We start from the raw sequence: 17,669 nt of genomic DNA, 5'->3' as shown, positions 1-17,669 counted from the left end.
CAGCCCAGCTCCAGGTTGAGCTGTTGTTCAGCATCTTAGCTGTGGAGGGCAGTGTCACTGGCCCTCATATGTGGGATCTGAACCGGGGCCTGCTGGCGTCCCAAGCCAGCTCTTAACCATCGTGCCACTTGGCCAGCCCCACCCTATGTCTTTTGATTGGAGCATTTAATCCACTTACAATTTAAGGGAATTGTTGATAGGTATGTAGTTATTGCCATTTTATTATTTATATTTTTGTTCTCCTTCTCCTTCTTGGAGAAGCCCCTTTAACATTTCTTGTAATACTGGTTTGGTGGTGATGAACTTTGGCTTTTTCTTGTCTGGGATGCTCTTTATCTTTCCCTAGATTCTAAATGAAAGCTTTGTTGTGTAGAATAATCTTGGCTGTAGGGCCTTGCTTTTTAATCACTTTGAGTATTTCCTGCCAACCCCTTCTGGCCTGTAAAATTTTTGTTCAGAAATCAGCTGACAGTCTTATGGGAGCTCTCTTGTAGATAACTAACTCCTCCTTCTCTTGCTGTTTGTAAGGTTTTTTTCTTTGTCTGTAATGTTTGGCATTTTAATTATGATGTGTCTTGGTGGCGGCCTCTTTGGGTTCATCGTGTTTGGGATTCTCTGTGCTTCTTGGACTTGTATGTCTATTTCCTTCACCAGGTTAGGAAAGTTATCAGTCATTATTTCTTCAAATAGGTTTTCAATCCTTTGCTCTCTGTTCTCTTTCTGGTACCTCTATGATGTGAATGTTATGACTCTTGATGTCCCAGAGGTCCCTTAAACTATCCTCATTTTTAAAAATTCTTTTTTCCTCTTTGCTGCTCTGATTGAGTGTTTTCCACTACCTTGTCTTCCAAATTGCTAATTCAGTCCTCTGCTTCATCTAATCTGCTGTTAATTGTCTAATGTATTCTTCATTTCATTTATTGCATTTTTCATTTCTGATTGGTTCTTTTTAATGGTTTCTATGTCCTTTTTTATGTTTACTATCCCTTTGTTGAAGTTCTCACTGAGTTCATCTATTTTTCCCTTAAGTTCATTGAGCATTCTTATAACTAGTGTTTTGCACTCTGTATCTGGTAGATTGCTTGCCTTCATTTTGTTTAGCTCTTTTACTGGTGTATTGTCCTGTTCCTTCATTTGGGACGTGTTTCTTTTTCTACTCATTTTGGCTGCCTCTCTGTGTTTGTTTCTATGTATCAGATAGATCTGCTACATCTCCAGTGTTGGCTGGGTGGCCTTATGTAGTAGGTGCCCTTTGGAGACCAGTGGCACAGTCTTCCTGGTCACCTGAGCTTGGTGCTCTAGGGGTGTTCCTTTTGTGGAATGTGTGTGCCCTCCTGTTATAGTTGAGCCTTGATTGCTGTTAGCACATCGGTGGGTGGAATTGACCCTCAGTGGGTAGAATGGAGTCATTGGCTGTGGGGTCTGGCCATGACTACAGTAGATGAGCTGTTGTATGGGTACTGACCCTACAGAATGGGATTTGCCATAGTGGGGTTCTGGTGCCTGCTGATTCCATCCTTTGGGTGTGTTGTTTGTGGAGCTAATTGGGTGATGCTCTGGTGTGGTCTGAAGCCTGTCACCACATGTGTTGGAGGACAGTTCAGTTTCTCCTCATATGTCCCTGGAGCTTTTTGAGCTGCTGCCCAGTGCTGAAGCTCAGAATGAATGAGTCTGTCAGTGAGTAAGTCCATGTGTGGGCCCTTTAAGAGGAATGTTTGGGACTCTAGCAGCAGCCCTTCCTCTCACTTGGACAGTATCCTTGCTGATTTTCACAGCCAGATATTGTGAGGATTCCTCTTCCTGGCACTGGCAGTCTGGGCTGGGGAGTTTGGTAGGGGAGATGGGATTCCTCACTCCTCTGGGGGACCTCTGTAGCCAAGATATCCCTTCTGGTTCTCGACTGCCACATGTGCATGTGGATCAGCCCATTTCCCTGTCTCTTTCTCTCCTACCTGTCTCTATGTGGCTTCTTTCTTATATCCTCGATTGTAAGAGTTCTGTTCAACTAGTCTTCAAGTGGTTCTCAAGGGTGGTTGTTATATAATTTAGTTGTAATTTTGATGTGGTCATGGGAGGAGGATAATGCAGAATTTGCCTATTCTGCCGTCTTGACTGGAAGTCTTTTTATTCTCTTAGCAGTGTCTTTTGAGGATCAGACATTTTTAATTTTGATAAATTCCAGTTTATTAACTTTTCTTTTTATGGATAGTCATATTCATATTTACCCTAATTTCTAAGAAATCTTTGCCTATCCCAAAGTCACAAAGATTCTAAATATGTTATCTTCGACGTTAAAGATAAACTTTTATATTTAAGTCTATGATCTATTTTGAATTCATTTTCATATGTGAGGTATGGATTGAAGTTCTTTTAAAAGTTTCTTTTAAATATTTGTTGAAAATGGTACTATTTATTGAAAGATTATCTTTTCTCCCCTGAACTGCTTTGAATCTTTGTCAAAAATCTGTTGTCTATATATGGATAAGAATATTTATGATCTCTTTATTCTGTTTCATTGGTCTACTTGAGTATTTAGTCGGTAAAGATAATTCCATATTTTTATAGAAATCAGATAGAATTAGTTCATCAACCCTGTTTTTCCTTTTTAAGCTACTTTGGTTATTCTAGGCCCTTTACATTGTCAGAGTCAGTTTGCCAGATTCTACAGAAAAGCCTGCTGAGATTTTGATTGTATTTGAGTTGAATCTATAGATCATTTGGGGGTGGGGTTGGCATCTTAACAATATTGAATCTTCTAACCAACGATAAAGGTATGTTGCCATTTACTTAGGTCTTCTTTAATTTCTCTGAACAATTTTTTTTTGTACAAATTTTACACTTTATGAGATTTATTCCTAAGTATTTCATATTTTTGACACTATTTAAATGGTATTTTAAAATTTCATTTTCAATTGTTCATTAAGCATATAGAAATTAATTTGTTTTATATTTTGACCGTTTATTCTAAAATTTTGCTAACTCACTTATTAATTCTAATAGTTATGCCTATAGCTTTCATTGGATTTTCTACATAGATGATCATGTCATCTATGAATAAAGACTGTTTTATTTCTTCCTTTCCTGTCTGTATACCTTTTCTTTTCCTTGCCTTACTGATATTACTAGAACCTCCAGTACAATGTTGAATAGTGAGAGCAGACATCCTTGCCTTGTCCTAATCTTAAGGGAAAGCATTGTTTTTCACCATTTTTGTGGGCAGAATTCTGTCTTCCTAAAATTCACATGATAAAACTCTTAGCTGTAGTACCTCAGAATATGATTGTATTTGGAGATAGAATCCTTAAAGGGACAATTAGGTAAAATAAAGTCATATTGGTGGCCCTAATCCAATATGACTGGTGTCTTTCAAGGAATAGATTATGACACAGATATGCACAAGTACAGAGGAAAGACCCTATGAAGAAAGAGAGAGGGCCATATACAAGTCAAGGAGAGGACTCAGGATGAAACCAATCCTGCCAACACCTTGATCTTGGATTTCTAGCCTCAAGAACAGTCTTTAGTATTTTGTATGGTAGCTCTAGTAAACTAATACAACCATTAAGTTTGATATAAGCTGTAGATTTTTTATGGATACACCTCATCAAGTTTTGGAATTTTCAGTCTATTCTTAATTGCTGAGAATTTTTATCAGGAATGTGTGTAAGATTTGTCAGTGCTTTTCTGAATCTATTGAGATCATATGGTGTTTTAGTTGCTAATAATGGAGAATCAAATGAATTGCAACAGTGATTTAATATGCCATAAAAATTTTTATGTGCAGAAATTAATAATGTTTTTTGGATCTTTCTATGGTATCAATGAAACAAAAAATTAGTTACAAATGAACCTAGGTAGGTTGGTAAAACTCTCAGTGGGTTTCATAAACTTAAAAGAAAGCAGTGAGATTGACTGAGAAATAATTATATCTAAAATATATTGTAATATGAACCCTGGATAGACTGAAAAATTTCTGCATTTGGCTTTAAAATATAAGGAAGATAATAGGAAAACAGATAATGTAGTAATGATGAATAAAATTCAAATATTCAAAATATGGTGTGGGGATTGGTTTCCTTTTTGTTAAATTTTGTACATGTGTCTATTTTCAATAATGGGGGTATGAAGAATGAATAGTTGTGTAGATGGTACTTAAGCACCTCAGGAAGGTGTCTTCCTCCTCTGCCAAAACACCTATAATGCAATATTAGCAGTTCATTTCTTTGATTTAGATTTGCTTCTTTTAAAATCAGATTTCACTTAGGTAAACACTTTGAGCTATTTAGTGTCCACTAACACTTTTAATTGACTTACTTTTTTCCAGGGCCATTTGGCTGAGATCAGAGTACTGTGGAGCTAAGAATATTATTAAATGAGGGAAGGATAATTTTGAAGCATAGAATAATCTCATCACAGGACACTTTCTGGGTAAAGGTTTGGTGGTGGGCAACATGAAGGTAAAAGGGTTAAGTGTGGGGCTAGCAGGTGGTGGGAAGGGGAAAGTGATGAATTCCAGGAACCAAGGTGAAGTGTAGAAAGAGGAATTGGAGATCATTTAACGTATTATTTAATCAAATAAATACATATGAGCACTCTCATGTGACAGACTTGGTTTTGCACAGAAGTATGACTAAGTCAGTACCTTTAAAAGGGAGTAGGGATGGGGATGGAGGTGAGAAATGGCATGAGGGTGAAGCAGGGACATCTGTAGGAAACAAGGGGGTAATGTTAACTGCCAAGGGTTGTCACAAAGGCATGTTCAAAGCCAGGCTGAAGCACGGCAGAGGCAGCTGCTGAGTGGGAGCTGGTTAGGAGAGCCCTAGGGCAAGGCAGACAAAGGAATAAAATTCTATGGTTTTGATGATAACGGTATTTCTATAGTATATTTAATTATAAAGGAAGATTCCATTATTTCCTGTATTCTGTGTCTACTAGGAGCTATATAAGAAAAAGAGGTTGTAGGAACAAAAAATATATGGAGAGAATAAATATCAGTATATTATAGAACATGAGTTTGGATAAGAGGCAGGCCTAAATTTCAATCCTGGTTCTCTATATACATGTACTTACTGAGTCACAGTTGTTTTTAAACTGTGCAATGGATATAATAAGCTTTGTAGGGTTGTCGTGAGAATTAAATGACATAAAATATACTATGTGGCTTCATCAACTCTCTAGTTATTAACAGGCACTTAACAGCTATTGTCTGTTATTGTTACATATTTTTTAGTGGTCATCTCTGATCATAATTCTTTTAGAATGACCTCATAAAACCAAGAAGTATTAAAATATTATTCCTATGAATTTACTTATTTCTTTTATACAATATAGACTGGGCCAAAATCAGCTCCTTTTAAAAATTGAGCTGTTCATTTTAATCTCTGTTTCAAGGAAGAGAGAATTGAAAATATGATATATGCTACTACAGTTCGAGTACTTAGTTAAAATCAGCAATTTATTTATTAAATCTTACAAATATACCAGGGATGCCAAAAAGTATACAAGTGGACACTTTGGTCAATGTTGCCTAAGCAGTAGTTCACCATAATCAGAAATGTCCGGATGCTGATAGTAACACCTTCGAGAACCTCTTGTAGTTGCAGAAGTCAAATGTGACTTGTATTCATCTTCTGTTATCAGTATATATTGAGTATTACAATTTGAATACAGTTTTCCTTTCTTAAAATGTGTATACATTTTTTGGCACCCTCTGTATTTGTTTATTTCCTTAACAACTTATGTGGCATCTCAAATCAGTGGCAAAAAGATCAAATAAATTTTATTAAATGATATTGGTATTGGACTAATTGGAATAATAAGATAGTCTATAGTCTATTGGGAAAAATAAAGTTTGATCCATAGTTCATACTATGCATCATCATAATAAACTCCAAATGTATTAAATATTTAAATGTAAAATATGATATACAATAGATGAATGGATAAAGAAGATGTGACATAGACAGACAGACACACATACACACGCACACACACACACACACACATACACACGGAATGGAGTATCATTCAGCCATAAAAAAGAATGAAATCTTGCCATTTTACAACATCATGGATGGATCTAGAGAGTATTATGCTAAGTGAAATAAGTCAGACCGAGAAAGACAAATACAACATGATTTCACTCATATGTGTTATCTAAAAAACAAAAGAAATGAACAAACAAAACAACTAGAAACAAACTCATAGATACAGGGAACAAACTGATGGGCGTTAAAGGGTAGAGGTGTGGGGAGATTGGCAGAAAAGGGGAGGGGAATTAGGAAATACAAACTTTCAGTTATAAAATACATGATGGGGTATAATGCATAGCTTAGGGTCAATAATATCATAATAACTATGCACAGTGAAAGAGAGTTACTAGACTTATTGTGGTAATCACTTCATAAAGTATATAAATGTTGAATCACTATGTTGTACACCTGATACTAATATAATATTGTATGTTTATTAAAAACTAACAAAAAACCCCCAAAAGTAATAGATGGAAAAGCATGGGTGAATTACTTTCTGACTTTGGAGTAGGGAAGGGTTTCTGCCTATAACTAAGAATTCAGAAGTCATAAAAAAAAGAGACTGATCATTTGACTACATTAAAAAAAAAAAAAAAATATATATATATATATGTTATTTCTACAGGGTAAAAACTATAATAAGCTAATTAAAAGAAAAATAACATATTGGGAAAAATAAATGTAATTCTTATGGATAAAATATTAATCTACCTAATATATACAGAGCTTCTAGAGGTTGGTTAAAAAAAGAGTAATTGTGTTTTGTAAAGTGGACTAATAATATGGACACGTCACAGGCAAGGAAATATGACTGGACCTTTAAAAATGTGAAATATATTCAAAATCATTCCTTATAAGATAAATGCTAATTAAACCTACACTAAAAAAGCAAATTTGCACCTAACAGTTTGAATTGGTACAATTCCTATAGAGTGCAATTTGGCATTATCTATCAAAATTATAAATGCATTTCCCTTGGGCCTAGCAATTTAACTTCTGGGAATTCATCCTAGAAATACAACTGTACACATAAAGAATGACTTATATACAAGCTTATTTGCTGTAACCTTGTTTGTAATAGCAAAAAGATGAAAATCTAAGTATCTCTCAGTAAGGAGATGATTTTAAAAACGTTTTTGTCCATTCTCTACAGAAATACAAGGTAGCTTTAAAAAAGAAAAAGAAGTTCTCTGTGTACTGAAATGGAAAATTCTCCCAGAGATATTGAGTAATAAAAATAAAAAAATGTGAAACAATGTAAATAATATTCTACATTTTATATAAAACAATAGGAAGGATAGGAATATAAATTTATATGTCATTATAATTGCATAAAGAAACTGAAGAGATACACAAGAAACTAATAAAATTGGATACCTTTGAGGGTGGCAGGTGGTAAACAGGGCAGATAGAAGCAGGACTGGGAGTGAGATATTTACTGCATTGTTTAATATTGTTTTAATTTATAATCAGGTACCTTTATTACCTATTCAGAAGTGAAGCAACATAAAATAAAGTTCTTCTGTCTCTTGAATCATTAGTTACAATCTTTTTTTGATCATGGGAAGTTACAAGTAATGAGTTATTTTTCTTGAATTAATTTTGTCTTGCCACTTCCTATTTCATCTTATTAATTTCCCATAAAGCCTCAAAGAACATAATGAGCCCAGAGCGCATCAGGAGATGACGAAGGGCTCTGGTCAGCCACAAGCAAACCTAGACCAATTAAAACATTTTTCTCTTGATTTCTTCATTTCAATTTCCTTTGTTAATCCTATTTCCCTAAAAACCAAATAACTCAGATGGTGCTAATTTAGCATCAGTTGTCGAAATGCACATTGGACGGGCAGTTGTGTTAGAACAAGTTCTATTCTAAACCATCTTATGACAAACTAGATAATTTCTTACTCGATTATTTGCTTATGATTGGAAATAGTGCCCTATGTCATATATATGAAGTTCAAGAACTAGCAAAGGGAAAAAAGATTTTCACTACAAGATATTTTACTGGAAAAGGCCAAGTGTTTGATATTTTTGGCTCACAAAGCTGATTAGCTCAGAAGAGTCAAACAACAGATTTAACTTTATCAAATTAATCCAGCCTCAATGTACAGAGTTAAACATGATTATCCCTATTTATTAATGCCTTCCATGTTATCCCTTGTGTTTGAAAGTAAAATGCAAGGTTCAACCTTATGATTGAAAGATTAGATGAGGCTTGAACCAATAAAAATAGATTTTTTTAAAGGAAAAGTTATTTTGAGTAGAGTGCTAGCTGTACTAGACAAATTCAGTCGGGCCTCCTCTTCAGTCTTGTCAAAGCTTAGCACAGTCCAGAAGGCACTAGTGCGTATGCCAAAAAATCAGAGCAGCAGCAGTTAAAAAAAAAATAAGTGCACTAAGAAATATTAAATGGAAAGCCAATGCCTATAAATAAAAAGGCAAGTGAGCACTAATCAATCATAAGTAACTCTGAGCAGAAAATAGGAGTTGGAAGGGCGAGAGAGATTTCACATACAACATATGAGACTAGATACAAATGATTTAATTAAACTGCGTTCCTTCTATGCAAGACTGAAAATCTTTAAATGTTAAGAAAAACTGGAGTATAGAAATGCAACGTCTTGCTTTGCAATCTATAGCAGATGAGTAGCAACGCATATGCCAACAGCAGAAATAGAAGCAGTTGATGAATCCTGGGTGCGTGGAAGTGTTTCATTATCTGTGTCTGTTTCTTGCTATTCATCGCAGCTTTAGGTCTCTTACTAAAGGACCAAACCCTTTCCACTATGAACAATAGCAGCCTCCAAATGCTTGAAATTTGGGGTAAAAATCCTTAGACAGAATATGAAACTAATTTGAATGACTATTGAATAACTGCAATCAAATGTTAAAATAATTCAGTCAATAAAATAAAGGTTGGAAGGACCAGAGGGAAGACAGAGAGAGTAAATGTTGGTAATTACAAATGTGAGTAGAGGAAAAAGGTGTTCATGACTGCCTGCCGGCCAGCCTCAAAAAAGAGGAATTTCACTCTAGACGTTGTCTAGTTGAGCTTTAAGGTCAGTCTTGCCTTAGGAAATTATTTACGATGCTTAGCAGAATTGGACCATATGGCCTTTTTTTAAGAAGGGAACTTGAATCTTTTCAAGTAAGAGGTCCCCCTCAGCACTCTGACATTTAGATTTCAAGAAATAGATGTAGGTTGATGAGAACATGCTCCACAGTCTTCACGGATATCCATGATTTTATGCCTTGAATTAATTGTAGATAAATCTGAAAAAATGGAATTATTTTTCTTTATATACATTTAGGTTTTAAAATAAAGGAGATTTAAAATTCTGGAATTAAAATCCGAGAGATAGATTTTTGTAAGCTCTATCTATCTATCATCTATCTAATATATAAATATATATCAATACCATTGTACATTTTCAATTCTGTGAAACTTGAGAATGTGATGACATGTTAGAGACTATAACGAGTTTGTTTCTTATCATAAACATTGGAAGGATAAATCTAAATCCATATATCAGAACCAAAAATTAGTTTTCCAACCTAATAAATGACAGCCAGATTTCTGAAGGGAAATGAGTTATTTTTAAAAGCAATGATTTCAGTGGCTGGTAGCTCTGGAAATGGGTAGCAAAAATGGCTCATGGGAAAGGCACATGTGCTGCTAATAGATTGACTGAAAAGGAAAACATTATTATTGGTGTTTTTTTCCCCCTACCAGTTCCAGTGATATCACTACGGCAATCTGTTATTTATGTAGAGAAGCAGTAAACAGTGGAAAGGAGAGTATCTGTACGAGAACATCTCTGAGAAGTTGCTTGAAAAATAAGCATGTGATGAATATGTGAGAAGCATTTATGCAGTTGGCAGCATATAAATTCTCAGAACAGTAGGGGATAAAAATGGGTTAGATAAAGAAAATTAAGGATTAGATCCAGATAAACAATGGGGTGTTTGTAACATATTTATTTAGCAACAACAACAACAACCAAAACTGGGAATATTGCATACACCTTAAATGAAACCCAGCCTGAAATAAAAATTAAAAAAATTAGATTTAGGCTAAAAATTTTGAGACTCTAAAATTTCACTTTAGCTCGTATTATGATCTACAACTTACAGGAGGAGATGGCTGTATTTTGTTTCTATTCTCTAAAACAATTAAATGTACCCTCTCTCTGAGGACCAGTTTATATTAGGATTTCTCAACCTTGGCACTATTGACATTTTGTGCCAGATAATGCTTTGTTGTAGAAAGCTGACCTGTCCACTGTAGGATGTTTAGCAGCATCCCTGGGATCTATCCACCAGATGCCAGTGTTATCACTCCAGCTGTGACAGCCAACAATGTCTCCACATATTGCCAAATATCGCCCCAGTGGCAAAATCTCCCCTAGCTGAGAATCATCGATCTATATCTCTTTTTAGAAAATCCAGCAAATCTAAAAGTTATTAAATGGCCTCTCAAATGGCTTATGTATGTAATTTTAAAAAATCCCCCGTTTAAGTCTAAAATGAATTTGTAAGAACTGTGTGAATGATAAAATAAATTCAAGTATGGTTGAGAAAATTTTCTTTAGCAAAGGACAAAAACCTCAGATGGAATCTCGAACACTAAATGTAGTCAGTCACTCAAAACTAATCTTGTTTCCCGATTGTTCCTTTTCCCTGTTGATTTATATAGGGTAGATTCTTTCTGATTTCCAGGCATAGCAAAGTGCCTTCAGATGAGAAAGACTTTGAGCACTTGTTTTTCCCCACAGGGAAGCTCTATTTTCACCTTCCCTCCTCACTGGGCCAGGAGGATGTCATCAGAAAACCACCCTAGTCCTTTTTCTCACTGCCTGACAAACCTGCTCTTCAGGGAGACTCGCCAGACTTTCTTTCTGATTGCCGTTGGTAATAAAAGTGACTCTGGTCACTGTATGCCCAGTTTAGTAATTTATGTGCTCAGTTCAGTGTAATAATCAAAATGTGCATTTCCCTCTCTCCCAGCTTGTGCCTGAGAGCTGGCTGCTTGCAGTTAGAAAAGCATGGCCAGCTTCCTTTTTATTTCCATGCCTGAAGCTTTTATGCCTCCTCTACACTCCTCCTCCCAACTCCACTAGGCTGGTTTTTTGGCCCCTCTTGGAACTGCAGCACGAAAATGAGGAGCCAAAGGGAGCAGAAAAGGTTGTACTTGACTGATATTGTTGTTGGGTAGTGTCAGCCTTCTCTGGTCTTCTTTTTCTTAGGGTGTTATTTTATGAGTTTTGTGGGGACACCCCACCTCCAAGCACTTGACTCTGGCTGGTTCCTGGTTAACTCTATCCTTAGCCCTGAGGTATACGGTGGAGCCTTGCCCTTCAACTGAATCTAAGACATCTTCAGGCTAGCTTCCTCTTACATCTTCCACATCTGGAAAGTAGAAAATAGTCAAGCATTCTTTGCCCTGACTAACTTTGGATGTGTAGGGCACCCCCAGTGCTGCCAAGTCTCTTTCCTCCCACAGCAGAGCAGCCAGCAAACATAGTCACTCGCCCTTTACAATGTGTAGGAATGAGTCAAATATGAGTCCATGATACCCTCCTGCTGCAGGAGAGACACATCGAGCACTCCAAGGATCTCACGAAGCCCATTTCCTAGGCATGAGGCGGGTAGGGAGCTCATGCACCTTCCTCCAAGGAGGTGGGTGGCTCACAAGTTAGCTTTCTTCAAAGAAACCCTTACTTTTCAAAAGGTGACATGCATAATTCTTATACAAATATGCAGTGAGCATATGCCAAAGATTTATGTTACAGCAGTCCCCCCTTATCCGTGGGGGATAATTTCCAAGACCCCCCCCCCAAGTGGATGTCTGAAACTGAGGAGAACTGAACCCTATATATACTATGTTTTTCCTATACATATATACTATGATAAAGTTTACTTTATAAACTAGGCACAATAAGAGACTAACAACAGTAACTGATAATAAAATAGAGCCATTATAATAATATACTATAATAAAAGTTATGTGAATGTGGTTTGTTTCTCTCTGTCTCTCTGATAACTGATCTGATAACCAAGGCAGTTTCTCAGTGACTAATGGGCGTGGAGTGTATACAGCATAGATCTGCTGGACAAAGGGATGACTCATTTCCTGGTGCAACAGAGCAAGACAGAGCAAAACAGAGCAAAATTTTATCATGTTCTTCAAGATGATGAGCAATTGAAAACTTATGAATTGCATTTTCCATTTAATATTTTTGGACCACAGTTGACTGTGGGTGACTGAAATAGCAGAAAGCAAACCCATAGATAAGGGGGGACTACTGTGCTCATAAATTAGTGGTGAAGATGAGAGGTGGGTCCGTTGAGGATAAGAGATACTGAAGTATGTGTAAGTATAGTATAGTTGGTGAGACAAAGAATACAGAAATAAGATACAAAAGCTAGATACAAAACTGGCTAATGTCCTACAGAGCAGTGAAACACAGCCCTTTGGGGTTATTTCTTTTACCAGGCAGAAATCATATGCATTTCTTCTGGACAAAACTAATTTGTAGCTTATCAGTCTTCTACAAGTTAATATTTATTTTCATGCATTCTGGGCCCTAAGCTATAGTAAACAAGAAAATTACCTTTGTCTAGAGCAGTGGGAGGCAATCTATAGCTTGCAGGCCCAATGATGCTGGACTGACTTGTATACATAAAGTTTTATTGAAACATAGCCACACCCACCCCATTCGTTGTGTCTTACCTATGCAATGGCAGAGTGTAGAGGTTGATATAGAGACCATATATGGCTCACAAAGCTCCAAATATTTACTATATGGTTCTTTTTTTAATTTATTATTATTTTTTTAAATTTATTTTTTTATTGTTAGTTTCAGGTGTACAGAACAATACAATCGTTACCCTTTTTCACCCTCACCAGGTAACAACCCCCCTCCCCCCATCTATTGCCCTCCCACCCCTGATATCATGCTTATCTATTACAATTCCATTGAATCCGTTCCCGCTCTCTACTCCATGTCCCGAGACTATATGTATATATATATAATTATAGTTGACATACTATGGTTCTTTATAGAAAAAGTTTGCTGACTTCTACTGTGAAGTATCAGATAATGCATAGGTGGGCTTGTTAGGCCATGCCTTCTTATGACTTCGAAAGGGCACACAGTCATCTTTTTGCTGTAATTCCCAGTTTTAGAAAATTTTTCTTAACATTACCTTGATATGACTAAGAGTAGCAAAGCAGGTCTTGACCATCTTTTTTTGTGTGCTGGTCTTGTCTCTCATTTTGGAATTTGGGAATAGTTTTTGTTTGCAGCTGAAACTGATATTGAAATAGTTCCACATAAACGTATTAAAATATTGTCGTGAGTAACTTATGACATAGTTTTGGGGATTATGATTTTGTGTTTTTTTAAGGTAAAAAGTCTCATGATTTTGCAAAAAGTCTACTTTTTTACTTGGAATTGGCAATTAGTGAAGATTGGAGTTGGCATTGGAGTAATAGGATGTGACTTGAAATAATTGTTGAAAATAATTTAGCTTTCATTTTTTTGGTTATCTTTGTTTTAAATTTCACTGGGAAAACTGCTGCAATTTGGTATTAGTTATAAAATATAATATTATTGGATCTAGTTTTCTAATGCTTACATTTAGGTTGTTTTGTCAGATGGCTATGCTGTTTATTGGTGAGTAGCTGAATATCATTTTTTTCAGTAATTATTTTTCTAGAGATATGATATATTTGTTCTTAAGTCATGATGTAGTCTCTAATGATTCATTTAAACTATGTTTTTCTTAGGAAGTAGTGTGATAGGGAATTTGGTGATGAAAGATCTTTTCTTAGCTACAATTGTGTTTCCTTGATCAGCTCATTTAACTTATCTGCTCTCTTCATAAGTGTTCAATATGGATAACAATAAGAGATATGGTTCTGCTTATCTTAAAAGGCATTTGAGAGGGTGATAGATGAAACAGTGCTTTGTAAACTATGAAATCCTTAGCCAGTGTTAGATGTGTTATTATTGGTGGCAGCAAGAATTCAAGAATTGTTCCAACTACAATTTACTAAATTTAGATTTATCAGTACTTTTCAATCTTTATAGAGCTCAGTTATTACTTTTTCCAGTGTATTTTCTCAGACATCCTAGGGTTAGTTCCGGGTTGGAACCTATGCTTACCTCTACCTTACCATCTGCCTCTTCTTGGGTCCTCTATTGTCATCTCCTTAAGGACAAAATTTTACCTTCTGTAAAAACATGAAATTTGCATGTAGAATTGGTTTATGGGATAATAATTTGTATTAGAAGTATAAAAAAGCAGGCAACATAGATTTGTGAAAGGTATCTAACTGCAAAGAAAAGACACTTGGACTTATAAAAACTATCCTCCCTCCCCAGCCCAACAACACAGAACGGAAACATGATAGTTACTGTGACTGAAAAATGCTGTTAAAGTATCTACCAACACTAAAGGGGACTGGGGGTAGTGGTGATAGGGTGGGGTGTGGCAGAGAGGAACTAGGCATACCATACAAGGCTCTTGGTGATCTCCTTTATATTCTAGCCAAGGCTTCTGTTTCTCTTGGTACCCTTTCATGTAATACTATTACGAATAAGCTAAGTATGCCATAAGGGGAATAGGCTCCAGAGGCTTATATCTTAGGACCTAGTACATACCATAGTTTCAGGGGTGGGTTGAGAGAGCTGGGCATTTTAAGGACTTTTTAAATAGCTTGTTGTGAGGTACTAGAAACTCTCCCTTGGCAATAAGAAGACAAATGACAATTAAAGCCAGTTGGGATATACTTTTAAAAATTAATGATATTTTGTTAAAAAACATAAAATTCATATAGAACATTGTATTGGTTTCCTATTTCTGCTGTAACAAATTACTACAAACTTAGGGACTTAAAACAACACAAATGTATTACCTTATAGTTTGGGAGGTCCAAAATGGGTTCTATAGAGCTTAAAGCAGGGGCCGTCTTCTTTCTGCAGGCTCTAGGAGAATTTGTTGTTTGTCTTTTCCAACTTCTGTAGGTCATCTATATTCCTTGGCTCCTCACTCCAGTCATCACATCTCCTCTTCTGACGGAACCTCAGGCCTCCCCCTATAAGGATCCTTGGGACCACCTTAGGCCCACCCAAATAATCAGGATAATCTCATCTCAAGATGCTTAACCTAATAACACCTCTTTGCCATGTAAAGTATGTTATTCACAGGTTTCTATGATTAAGACATGGACATCTTTTGTGGGGAAAATTCTAGCAATCCCTGGTTTAGGAACACAGCTGATGTGGTTCACAGAAAGCTATAGAAGGAAAACACTTCACCCTTCTCCTATAGAATAATTTTATTATATTATGATTGTACTTTTGCAGCTAAAACAAGATGGAACATATTCTTTAGATTTTATTACTGACTTCCAACATTTTGAGATATACATAATAATGGAAGTTCCCCCAATGTTACTCCTCAGGGTGGTTAGTAAGAACAAATATGAAATGGTCTTTAATTCATGATGGGGTAGAGTACGGAGGCACAGAGAGACACTGCAGGTACTGAACATCTGGGAATTTCTAAAAAGAACTTTTTGTCTTTCAAGCTTTTATTTAAGGGTACTGATCCATGATGGATTTTAGATCTTGTTGAAAGCAGCCACGCCCATGGACTGCACATTGTCCTCTAAAGCAGTGATCTGCCCTTCCAGCGCATTTGTTGCAACTTTATCGTCTTCTACTACCCACTGTTTTAGAAGGTTTTAAATTCCATACCCCACCACAACTAGTTTCTTAGAAGAGCCCCAGACCAAGCCATCTGCTTGAATGCTCCTGATTCACTCCTCTAATTTTGCCACATCTCTCTCGTCATCCCAAGGTTTCGCATCTAAAAAGATGGGAGACTTGGCAACAAGTACAGGTTTTTTTTGGCTTTCTTCAACTCATACTGTGCAAGGTGCTCTTCTCTTAGCTGCTTTGCTTCTTCCCTTTCCTCCTCCTCCTCAGATCCAAAGAGATTAATGTCATCATCGTCTTCACTATCTGGAGCTCCACTGCCTGTGGTGTCATCCATATTAGCAGGGCCATGCTTGTCCAAAGCTTTCTTCACTCCAGGCAGGCTGGCCTTTTCCTTTTCGTAAGACTTGATGTGGTTATACCAATGGAGGGCATGATATAAGTCGGCAGGTGGTGGGCTGGAGACTGCTTCAAATATCGCCACATCTGCTTGTGATGCACATACCTCTCCATATAGCTCTTGTCTGCCAGGTAGTCGTTGAGCACCTGGAGGCTGGCGGGGCTTTTCAGGTCTCCAAAACCCATGGCGTTGGCTGATCTGGGAGCTAGGTGGCAGCGTAGGAAACAGGAGCTCAGGGAGTCGGCACCCGGTGCTAGGAGGAGGTGGGGATGGGGGGGGGGAGAAAGCCTAAAAGAACTTTCGATCAATGTTTTATTTTGTAGTGGTGATTGTTTTCTCTACCAAACTTTTCAAATGAACTGCCGGTTTGTATCTAAATTGTTTGGTTTGAATTTCATTCCTATTTCCATGGCTCTTCTGCTCTTTAATAAGAAGCTCATAGTTATCATCAGGACTAATTAAGAGGAAGAGAAGCCAAGAAGAGTCTAGGTAAATGGGATAAACTACCTTTGAATAACAAAGAGTTAATTTAAACATTATTTTGATGGGTAAGTGGAGAATAATCTGTTAAATTCAAAGAACCATGGGACTTTTTTTTAATAACCACAAAATCTGCATTGCAATGTATAAATACTGAGTTTCATATGGTCTACCTTTAAATGGTATTCGAAACAGCATGGCCTTGTTACTTAAACTGAATAACACAGCTGTCTTCTTGTTGCTTTTTTTGCATTTTTAGGGAAAGATACTTTTCTGACTCAGAAGTTTTAGCCCTTGAAGGTTGTCTGACCAGACTGTAGGTATTCACTGTGAAAATTACATCATTCTATCTAATTGAACTTCCTCGACATTTGCAAAAGTTTGTAACTTTTTTAGTAGCAGTAGTTTTTTAGTAGTACAAAATGAATTAGGTCCAGTTAAATGAGTCAGCCCAGGTTTGTTGCAGGACCTTTCACTTTGCACTCAAGTCATTGTCTATTTACACAGGCCACACTAAGTATATAACTCTGTGCTACATGTTGTAAGAATAAAGAGAGGGATAACGCGAAAGGCAAATGAACCATGGATGCATTCTTATAACTGGAGGGGATTCCCGTATTCAAAATGTACTCTTCAATTTGTAGGAAGGGTAGGAGGCAATGTTTCAAAGAAACAGCATCAGCATAGATATACATGTCAGAAAGATCTAGGTCCCTATCCTGACTTTGTCATTTATAAAATGTATATAATACCTACGTTCAAGTGTGGCTGTGAGCATTGTATAAAATACCAAAAACAAAATCTCAAGGAAAAACTATGGGGACAGTGAAAAAAAATCAGTGGTTGCTAGGGGTTGGTGGCAGGAGAGATGAATAGGCATAGCACAGAGGAGTTTTAGGGCAGTGAAAATACTCTGTTATGATACCATAATGATGGGTACATGTCATTATACAGTTGTCCAAAACCGTAGAGTGTACAACACCAATTATCCAGAATGTCCAATTCTGGATAATCATGGCTGTTTGT

The 17,669-nt window shown here is 36.6% G+C and overlaps 1 pseudogene; it reads right to left on the bottom strand.

Annotated features, from left to right (window-relative positions):
• Nucleotides 1-15,666: 15,666 nt before the first annotated feature.
• LOC109389258 (elongation factor 1-beta pseudogene) lies at nucleotides 15,667-16,348 on the bottom strand (annotated as a pseudogene).
• Between the last annotated feature and the right edge of the window lie 1,321 nt (nucleotides 16,349-17,669).

The sequence above is a fragment of the Hipposideros armiger genome, unplaced genomic scaffold, assembly GCF_001890085.2.
Source record: "Hipposideros armiger isolate ML-2016 unplaced genomic scaffold, ASM189008v1 scaffold_227, whole genome shotgun sequence".
NCBI classification, from domain to species: domain Eukaryota; kingdom Metazoa; phylum Chordata; class Mammalia; order Chiroptera; family Hipposideridae; genus Hipposideros; species Hipposideros armiger.
Note: the sequence above shows the minus strand (reverse complement) of the source record. Positions and strands in the feature narration are given on the sequence as shown.